This window comes from Myotis davidii, unplaced genomic scaffold (assembly GCF_000327345.1).
Source record: "Myotis davidii unplaced genomic scaffold, ASM32734v1 scaffold420, whole genome shotgun sequence".
NCBI lineage: Eukaryota > Metazoa > Chordata > Mammalia > Chiroptera > Vespertilionidae > Myotis > Myotis davidii.
This window is the reverse complement of record NW_006294421.1, coordinates 699,888-710,029: the sequence shown is the minus strand read 5'-3', so window position 1 is coordinate 710,029 and position 10,142 is coordinate 699,888.

Below are 10,142 nucleotides of genomic sequence, written 5' to 3'. Positions count from 1 at the left end.
TTCTGCATTAATTTATATGATTATGTGATCTTTTTCTCTCTCAATTTGTTTATGTGATAACATTTATTGATTTGAGGATATTGTACCAGCCTTGCATCCCTGGAATAAATTCCACTGTTGTATGAGCTTTCTAATGTAATGCTGAATCTGATTTGCTAGATTTTGTTGAGGATTTTAGAGTTTATGTTCATCAGGGATATTGGTCTGTAATTCTCTTTCTTTGTAGTGTCTTTATCTGGTTTGGAGATTAGGGAAATGCTGGTGTCATAGAAAGAGCTTGGAAGTGTGCCTTCCTTTGAATTTTTGGGAATAGTGTGAGGAGGATAGCTTTTAGTTCTTCAAATTTTTGGTAGAACTCCCCTGTAAAGTCATCTGGACCAAGGCTTTTGTTTGCTGAAAGATTTTTGACTACTGCTTTGATTTATTTGGTAGTTATTGGCCTATTCAGGTTTTTTTATTCTTCCTGATTGAGTTTTGGTAGCCTATGCCCCTGTGGCCTCCACGCCCAAAATACTAATTGTATTTTTCTAGGAATATGTCCAGAAATAGACATATTCTTCTAGTTTGTCCAGTCAGTTGATGTAGAGTTGTTTGTAATATTTTAAAAATATATATATTTTATTGAATTTTTACAGAGAGGAAGGGAGAGGGATAGAGAGTTGGAATCATCGATGAGAGAAAAACATTGATTCAGCTGCCTTCTGCACACTCCCCATTGGGGATATGCCCACAACCAAGGTACATCCCCTTGACCAGAATCAAACCTGGGACCTTTGAGTCCACAGGCTGATGCTCTATCCACTGAGCCAAACCAGTTTGGGTTTTGTAATATTTTTTAACAATCCTTTGTATGTCTGTAGGGTCAATTGTTATTTCACCTCATTCATTTCTGATTTTGTTTATTTGGGTCCTTTCTTTTTTGTTTCTTGGGGAGCCTGGTTCATCAATCTTGTTTATCCTTTCAAAGAACCTGCCCTTGGTTTTATTGATCTTTTGTATTGTTCTTTTGGTTTCTATGTCATTTATTTCCATTCTGAACTTTATTATTTCCTTCCTTCTGCTTACTCAGGGCTTTTCTTGTTGTCTTCTTTCTGATTCTTTAAGTTGTAGGGTTAGGTAACTTATCACCATTTTTTCTTTTATTTTGAGATAGTCCTGTAGAGCTGTGGACTTCTGTCTCAGGACTGCTTTCACTGTGTCCTATAGATTTTTTATTGTTGTGTTTTCATTGTCATTTGTTTCTAGGATGCTTTTTATTTATTCTTTGATCTCTTTGGTAACCCAATCATTATTTAATAACATGCTATTCAGCATCCAAGTGCTTAATTTTTTCATTGTTTTTATTGTATTTGATTTTTAATTTTATGCCATTGTGACCTGAGAAGATTCCTGATATGATTTCTATCTTCTTGAATTGAAGAGACTTTGTTTGTGTCCCCATATGTGGTCTATCTTTGAAAATGTTCCATGTGCACTTGAGAAGAATGTATATTCTGTAGCTTTGTGTGGAATGTTCTGAAAATGTCAATTAATTACATCTGATCTGTTGAGTCATTTGGGATTGCTGTTTCTTTGCTGATTTTTTGTTCCGAGGGTTTATCCAGTGGTGTCAATGGGGTATTAAAGTCCCTTACTATGATTATATTGCTGTCAATCTCTCCCATGATATCTTCCAGAAGTTTTTTTTTATGTATTTGGGTGCTCCTGTATTTGGTGCATATATGTTAACAAGAGTAATATCCTCTTGTTGAATTGCTCCCTTTAGTATTATGAAGTGGCCTTCCTTATCTCTTTTTATGGCCTTCACTTTGAGGTCTATTTTTTCAGATATAAGTATTGCCACCCCAACTTCTTTTCATTTCCATTCGTCTGAAAAAATTTTTTTTTCTATCCCTTCATTATCAGTCTATGTGAGTCCTTTGTTCTGAAGTGGTTTTCTTGTAGACAGCAAGTACATGGGTCATGTTTTCTTATTCATTCAGCTTCCCTATGTCTTTTGATTAGAGCATTTAATCCATTTACATTTAATGTTATTATTGATAAGAACTTGGTTGCTGCCATTTTTATTCCTTATGCCTGTGTTCCTTCTTACCTTTCTATTTCTTCTTTTTACAGCAGTCCCTTTAGCATTTCTTACATTGCTGGCTTGGTGGTAATAAACTCCCTTAGTTTTTTTTTTTTTTTTTTGTCTGTGAAGCTCCTGATTTCACCTTCAATTTTTAATGATAGCCTTGCCGGGTATAGTATTATTGGATTCAGTCCTTTTCTTTGCATCACTTTGTATATTTTATTCCATTAACTTCTGGCCTAATGTGTTTCTGTTGAGAAGTCAGATGATAGTCTAATTGGAGATCCCTTAGTAGATAACTTTCTGTCTCTCTCTGGCAGCCTTTAAGATTCCTATTTTGTCATTGATGTTTGCCAATTTAATTATGATGTGTCTTGGTGTCAGTCTTTTGGGGTTCATCTTTTTTAGGACTCTGTGTGCTTCTTGGACTTTTGTGACTTATTTCTTCCCCATATCAGGGAAGTTTTCGGTCATTACTTCTTCAACAAAATTTTTTATTCCTTGTTCAGCTTCCTCTCCTTCTGGCATCCCTATTGTGTGGATGTTGTTCCATTTTGTATTGTCCCAAAGCTCCTTTAGGCCCACCTTCTGCTTTTTAGGTTTTTTTCCCCCCAATTGCTGCTCTGCTTGGATATTTTTCTACCTTGTCTTCAAACTCACTAATATGGTCCTCAGCTTCTTATAGTCTATTGTTGAAATTTTCAATTGTTTTCCTTATAGGAGGTATGTCATTCTTCATTTCCTCCTGATTCTTACACATGTTGTTGAATTTGTTCTTCCATCCTTTTCAGCATCCTTATAACCTTTGCTCTGAATTCTTTCTCTGACAAATTGCTTGCCTCTATTTCATTTATTTCTTTTCTGGTGATTCCTCCTTTTCTTTTGTATGGGGATTATTTCTTTGTCTTCCCATTTTGGCTGTTCCTTTGCGATTTATGTTCTGTATTTGATCAAACAGGTATGCCACCCAGATTTTTTGAGTTTGCCTTAAATAGTAGATGTTTTGTGGGGCCCAGTGGTGCAATATCTAAGGTCTTCTGGGCTTGGTATTCTAGGGATGCCCCCTACTTGGGATATTTGGGTTCTCTTGGTGTAGTTGGGTCTTGAGTGTTATTGTCCCTTTTGTGGATGGAGTCTTCTCTCATGGTGTCTGGTTATGTGGCTTGCTCTCCACTGTGTTGACCAAACAGCACAAAATACAACTTAATAAGACACAACACAAAGTGAACAAAACACAAATGTACTCATGACACTGATAACCCCAATAAAAGTGACCACCAGAGAAAATATAATTAGGAGAGAGAAAAGAGAGCAAAAAGGATATTGAGAAAAGAAAAAAAAGGCAAGAGAGAAAATAAAAAGTAGAAAAAAGAAGGAAAAAGAATACATGGGTTGAAAACTCCACAAAGCAAACAAATCAAAAAAATGCAAACAACAAAAACCTAGAAGAAGTGGGGATAGAATCTGTAGAGGCAGAGCTTATATACAGAAAATAAGATTAAGGAATTGAATAAATAGGGCAATGGCCATGGTTCAGTATAGAGGAGTTAGAAAGAGAATGAGTGTATAAGAAGAGTGGAAAAATAAATAAATAAATAAATAAATAAATAGATAGATAGATAGATAAAACAAAATTTTAAAAAAATTTATCTATTTTTCACTTATTTTTGAAAAAGTAGAATAGAGGAGAGAGCAGATAGGCTTGAGTTTATTGAATGAAACTAATTAATTAGGAGAAGTAGAGAGAGATGAGAGGAAAAACAAAAGCATAAAAAATTGACTAGAAAAGAAAGAGAAAAGCAAAGGATGCATGGACTTGGAGTAGGGGAGAGGAAATTAGATATATGAGTAAGTCAATAGGGACTACAATAATAAAAATGTCAATAAAGCAGATAAAGAAGATCAATTTTTAACAATGGGTAAAAAGAAAGGAAAGAAATACTAAAGGGTGAACAGGAGAAGAGAAAATTGGATTAAAAAGGAAGAAGTGAGGAAGAAAAGAGTGGAAAAATAAGATAAAATAAATTAACAATCCTATTTAATAAAAGGCTAATATGCAAATAGACTGAAAGGTGGAATAACCAAACAACCAGTTGCTATGACCTACGCTGACCACCAGGGGGTGTGCAGGGAACATGGCAGGTGGCAGAGTGCGGAACATGGGCGTTGGCTGCCTGTGGTGGGATCGTGGAGCAGGCGAGCGGGGGTGCCAGACCAAGGTGGGGTGCCGGTCACTGTCATTGGGGCGAACATCTGGTGGTTACTGAAAATTCTTTGCTTCTGTGCACCGTGGTCCCACCCAGTGCTCACACCCACTGCCGGCACCCAGAGCCAGCCCAATTGTTCAGCACCGTTAGCGGGTGCAAATGGCAACAAGAGCGGGGCTGCCATCAGACAAGAGACAGGGGGGCCACGGTGGGAGGGGCTGGGGATGGGTATGGAGGATGGGCCAAGACCCGCCCCTGTGCCAATCGCAGCCTCCCGCGTCCCACAGTTTCTTTCAAGGTGCACGAATTCGTGCACTGGGGCCCTAGTAAAAAAGTAAAAATAGAATAAAGAAAACATAATACAAAAAAATAAAATATAAAATAAAACAGAAAAAGAGAAAACAAAATTTCAAAATAAAAGATAAAAAATAAAAAAGTGAAGTGTCATTTGCTTCAGCTGAGTTTTCATGCCCCATGGGGGCTCTTTTAAGACCTCACTCTTCTGTTCTGTCTGCCATTTCTCAGTTTCCTGTTAGGTAGTCAGCACTGGGTTGAAGTGCCAAGTGATCCACCGCTCCTCTGTTTGTGTTTGTCTCCACAGTCTTGTCTGCAAGCAGGTGGGACCAATCTGCCTGCCTGCTGTCAATCTTAATCACGCAAGTGTCAGTTTCTGAAAGGCTTTAGTTGCTGGGATGGTGCTGTATAGCTTTCCAGGACTAAATGGCACCCCTTCAACCCAGTCCCTGAGGGCTCTTTGGGGCTATTCAGAGTCTTTGTTTCCTTTCCAAAGCTCAAGGTTAGGCTGGGTGTGGCTGTATTCACTGTCTTGAGGCTGCTGGGAGGGAGGGGCTGGCTCTCCAGGAGTAAAGTGGCTCCTTAGGTTTGGAGGATCACAAATGTCTCAGTGCCGGATTCCTGGTCACCTCTCCCTGTTCTGCTCCCCTCCACAGCTTCTCCTCAGACTCTACAAATCTGTACCTCTACCTGCACCACACCAAGTGAGTGTTTGTAATTGAAAGGTCCTATGAACTGGGTTTAGCAAATAAAAGCAAAGAAAACAGAGGCATAACAACCAGGCAACTGTGAGCTTCTCTCCCCCTGGCACCATGCAGCTTGGGCAGCTCTTCAGGCTGCCTTTCTGGGCACAGCCTCTCGTGGCTGGGGACTTAGATCTAGATTCCCCAGCTGCCAGCAGCCCTGTGGACTGCCCTTCCTCAGTCGGATGTTTTGCCTGTTTTCCACAGTCGGATGATGTTGGCGCATCTCTCTTCAGCCCAGATTCCCCGATCCTACCCTTCTCCAGGCGTCCTCTACCCTTTCCAACTGTGAATTGTCTCACCAGCTGTGTCTAATTCACCAATTCTGGGTGGATGTTATTCGATTTAGTTGCTCCTTTTATCTGCTCCCAGACAAGGTGCAGGACACGTCTGCCTATTCAGCCACCATTTTTTCTAATTTTTTGAGACTGCAAAACTATTTTCCAAAGTAATTGTCCTATTTTATATTCCCACCAACAGCCTATGACAGTTCTATTCACACCACATCTTGCTATCTTTTGGTATAGTCAGTATTTTAATTTTAACAATTTTAATAGATGCATAGAATCTTATTGTGTTTTAATTTGCATTTATCTAATGACTTATAACAAAAATCCTTTCATTAATTATTTGCCATTTGTATCTATTTCTTGGTGAAGTGTTTGTTCAAACTCTTGCTTTAATTAATTAAGATTGTTTTCTTGTTAGTATTAGGTTTTAAGAGGTCTTTATATATTCAAGTTAGAAGTCTTTAATCAGATATATAATTAACAGATATTTTCTCTCTCCCTCCCAACTAGACCATGAACTGCCTAAGGATTTACCCTTAAAGGGAAGGAGCATGTTTTATAAACAAAGAAAATGGATTTGAGTGCCATACAAGTTTTTCTCAAACTAAATTCAGGTTTTTTCCCCCCCATTTTTCATTATTTGCTACTACTCCAGAGGAAATTCTTTCCTATTCTTGGATTTTACAAAATTTTATCCCTAAAATTGTGTTGTGTACTTGACTGATAATTAACTTCTGTGCTACAGAAGTGATTTATTTTATAACACTAGTATTAGTTTTCCTAATTTAGGAACTGTTATGTAGGTTTCCTCCCTTTATATCTAATTATAGCTTATAACTATTTATATTGAGTCTCACCATGCAAACTTCTTGAAGTCAGATCTCTGAATTCTGAGAAGGGGCTAAGCTATCCTGTTTTTTACTATTAAACACCACGATCATCCCACTCTTCTTGTGTTAAAATTATTTATTCCATATATTCAGAGGTGTCTAGGCCAGTGATGGCGAACCTTTTGAGCTCGGCGTGTCAGCATTTTGAAAACCCTAACTTAACTCTGGTGCTGTGTCACATATAGAAATTTTTTGATATTTGCAACCATAGTAAAACAAAGATTTATATTTTTGAAATTTATTTTATATATTTAAATGCAATTTAACAAAGAAAAATCAACCAAAAAAATGAGTTCGTGTGTCACCTCTGACATGCGTGTCATAGGTTCGCCATCACTGGTCTAGGCAATCGTATTTAAAACACTAGTAGAGAAGATTTAATGAGTTGGTATTCATTTTATTTTGTATGCTTGGATTTATAGTTTATATTTAAAATGTAATTTAATATAAATAATGTACAGATTAGAATATATAGTAATTATAATTAGCACCCATCACCCGCTAGGTACAGACACAAAGCAACACTAAAAATATCATTTGAGGTTATTATTTCAGTAGTGAAAACTGTGAATTCACATTCAGGAGACTTGTAGTTTCAGTTGTAAAAGCCCCTTTTGTGGCTTTGAGAAAGTCTTCCCCACCTCCAGATATTCATTTTCTCTCTCTTATGATGGAGTCATTGGATTAGACCAGTTGTGAGCGCAATACTTTGTATGAATTTCATGTCAAGAAGAATTATCCTTTGAAACAAATAAAATACAGATATCATAAATTATGTATTATATCAGGAAATGAAATATTTGCAGCTATATGTTTGTTTTCTTTTATTAATTATTTGTGAATAAAGAATTCCATTTTTGAATTAAATTTTAGGAAATACAATAAAGCACTGTCATGAAGGAATGTTGAAACTGAATTAAATTTGTTTTTGAAATTTGTTTATTTTGCCTTCCTACTAGCCTTCTAAACCACTTAATTGAAAATGTGGTTCATCATCTAGGAACTCTTGATATTGTCTTCTTCAAAATAAGATTTTCCCATTGTTAATGAGAAAAAAATCAGTGTTTTTAATCTAAAAAATATTATTCCCCAGGCTCCTTATGTTGGAACATATGATTTTCATCAGTCACTTTTCTCCTCTTGGCAGTGGCCATAGAAGTAGTTTATGTTTTATTTAGAAAACAGCCTGTCACACACACATTGCCACCTGCTGTTTTCCCCTTCTGTACTCCACATGGAGCAGATAATTTCTTATGTTGCTTGCTCAGTAATTACAATAAACTTATTCTGTCCTAATAGCTAGACCCAAGGAGTAAAACCACAAAGCATTAATGAACGAGTGATTTCTAAGAGCTGGAAATCAGTGAGCATAATTTGGCCCTCTCCAAGCCCCATTTCTGAGCCACACCAAGAGTCAGGAAGGCTGAATGTGGCCTGTGCATTTCAGAGCGCACATCAACACAAGCTATCATCTCTGGGATTCCGTCCAGCGTAAAAATGTCTTATTTCACATGGAATACTAAAAGCTGAGTTTTTATTGATGTTGTGTTTTGTTTTTAGATGTAGGCCCTTCATTTTCCCCAGAACACATGGGGATCATCTTATCCTTGAAGTCACTCCCATTAGATACCATCTTGGTGGTTCTGAAAAATTTTGTGTGATTTTTGAGAAAATTAAGAAACAATATTTTGGGACGTCCAAGAAGTATGTTACTGGTTGACAGGCCTAACTAGACTCAGAGATAGAATATCAAACCAGACTCCCAGCCCTAATTGAATTTGGAGGCTCAAGTTGACCTGGAAAGGATACAGCTTCCTTAGAACGTAGACCTATGTTTATATAGGGTTCCAAACTTCAATGGGCTCATATAGGAAAATTTAAAAAAATAGAAATGTACAAAAATAACCATAATTGTAATAAATCTGAAAGCAAAAATTCCCTAATAGTAACTATTGGTCCAAATAATAAAAGGGTTTTCATAACAATAATCAGTCTTACAAATTTAGTAGTATTTGGGGTACCAGTCATTAACACCAAATTCAAAGTATTAATGTTAAATGGCTGAGTACTATACATAGATAATTATTTATTGTTAGTAAATTAAGTGTATTTGATGAAATGAATTACCATCTCATCCTATTTGTTGCTGATGTACCGGTAGTAGAGATATAATGCATAGTCCCCATTTCATTTCTGTGTTAGGCACAGACTAAACTATACTTCCCAGAATTTCTTGCATTTGGGGAACATGTGTATATGAGTGAGTTCTGACCAACAGAATATGGGGATGTGGGCAAAAATAAAATATGCCACTTCAAGGCCTGACACATAAGTTTCTCTTACCATTCTTCCCACTCTTTCTTACCCCATTTACATGGCTCTTGAAGGATTCCGTGTAAGACTTCAATTCTGTAGAGAATGGTAGAGACACTAGATTTAAAAAAAAACACACAAAAAAACTGGTTCTGCAAGTAAATGCATGGAGTAGAGCCCTGGATGCCTTCTGGCATTCTGCTTAGAACTATAAAGTGAATGAAAAATTAATTTTATGGTGTTAGTCTAAGGATATTTTGGAACTATTAGTTTATCTTGACCCATACAGTTAGTTAGTAGATTTACCATTATTCCTAATATTAAGCTTACTATTCAGAAATCAACTGTGGCCGAAACCGGTTTGGGTCAGTGGATAGAGCGTCGGCCTGCGGACTGAAAGGTCCCAGGTTCGATTCCGGTCAAGGGCATGTACCTGGGTTGCGCGCACTTCCCCAGTGGGGACTGAGCAGGAGGCAGCTGATCGATGTTTCTCTCTCATCGATGTTTCTAACTCTCTATCTCTATCTCTCTCCTTTCCTCTCTGTAAAAAATCAATAAAATATATTTAAAAAAAAAAAAAGAAATCAACTGTGGGTTTCAAAATCCAGGCTCAACCAAAAATGGAAAATAGATTTCATCTCATTAACCAATTGTAGGATTGATTTTGGAAAGGTGAAGGGTTAACCTTAAAAGAATTTTGAGGCTATGCTTAAATTCAGTGGAAAAAAAGAGCCCAAATTCACTAGTGACTTTGCTCTTGGGTGAAAGAGACAAGAATAGTGGTATAGATGCCACATATTTTAAATCTCTGGGTAAGATGATTGGACTGTTAGAAAGCATAGAGAATAGATTAGTGAGATAAGCCCAGGTTGCAATCAGTGACTTTTCTTAGATTAATGACATATTTTAGAACGGTGACTGTATAATTATAGATTCAACTCTAAATCCCAGCATGGTGCCTAGATCTTAAAAGCTATTTGGTAATTTTTTTTGGTCAAATGAATAAGTGAATAAACAAATAGAAAATAAAGGTATTATCAAGAGAAAATTATTATTATTTTTTCCAATATATTATGTTTTTTATTGTGCATTTCATGTCACCTCTAAGAAATGTTTGCTGAACCCAAGGTAAACATATTTTCTCCTGTTTTCCTCCTAAGTTTTTTTTTTTTCTGTATCTATTTTTTTTTATTATTATTAGTTAAGGTATTACAAATGTGTCCTTACCCCCCCCCATTAACCCTCAACCTCCCCCCTCACACACACTCATGCTCCCATCCCCCTGTTGTCCATGTCCATTGGTTTGGCTTATATAACTGTATACAAGTCCTTCGGTT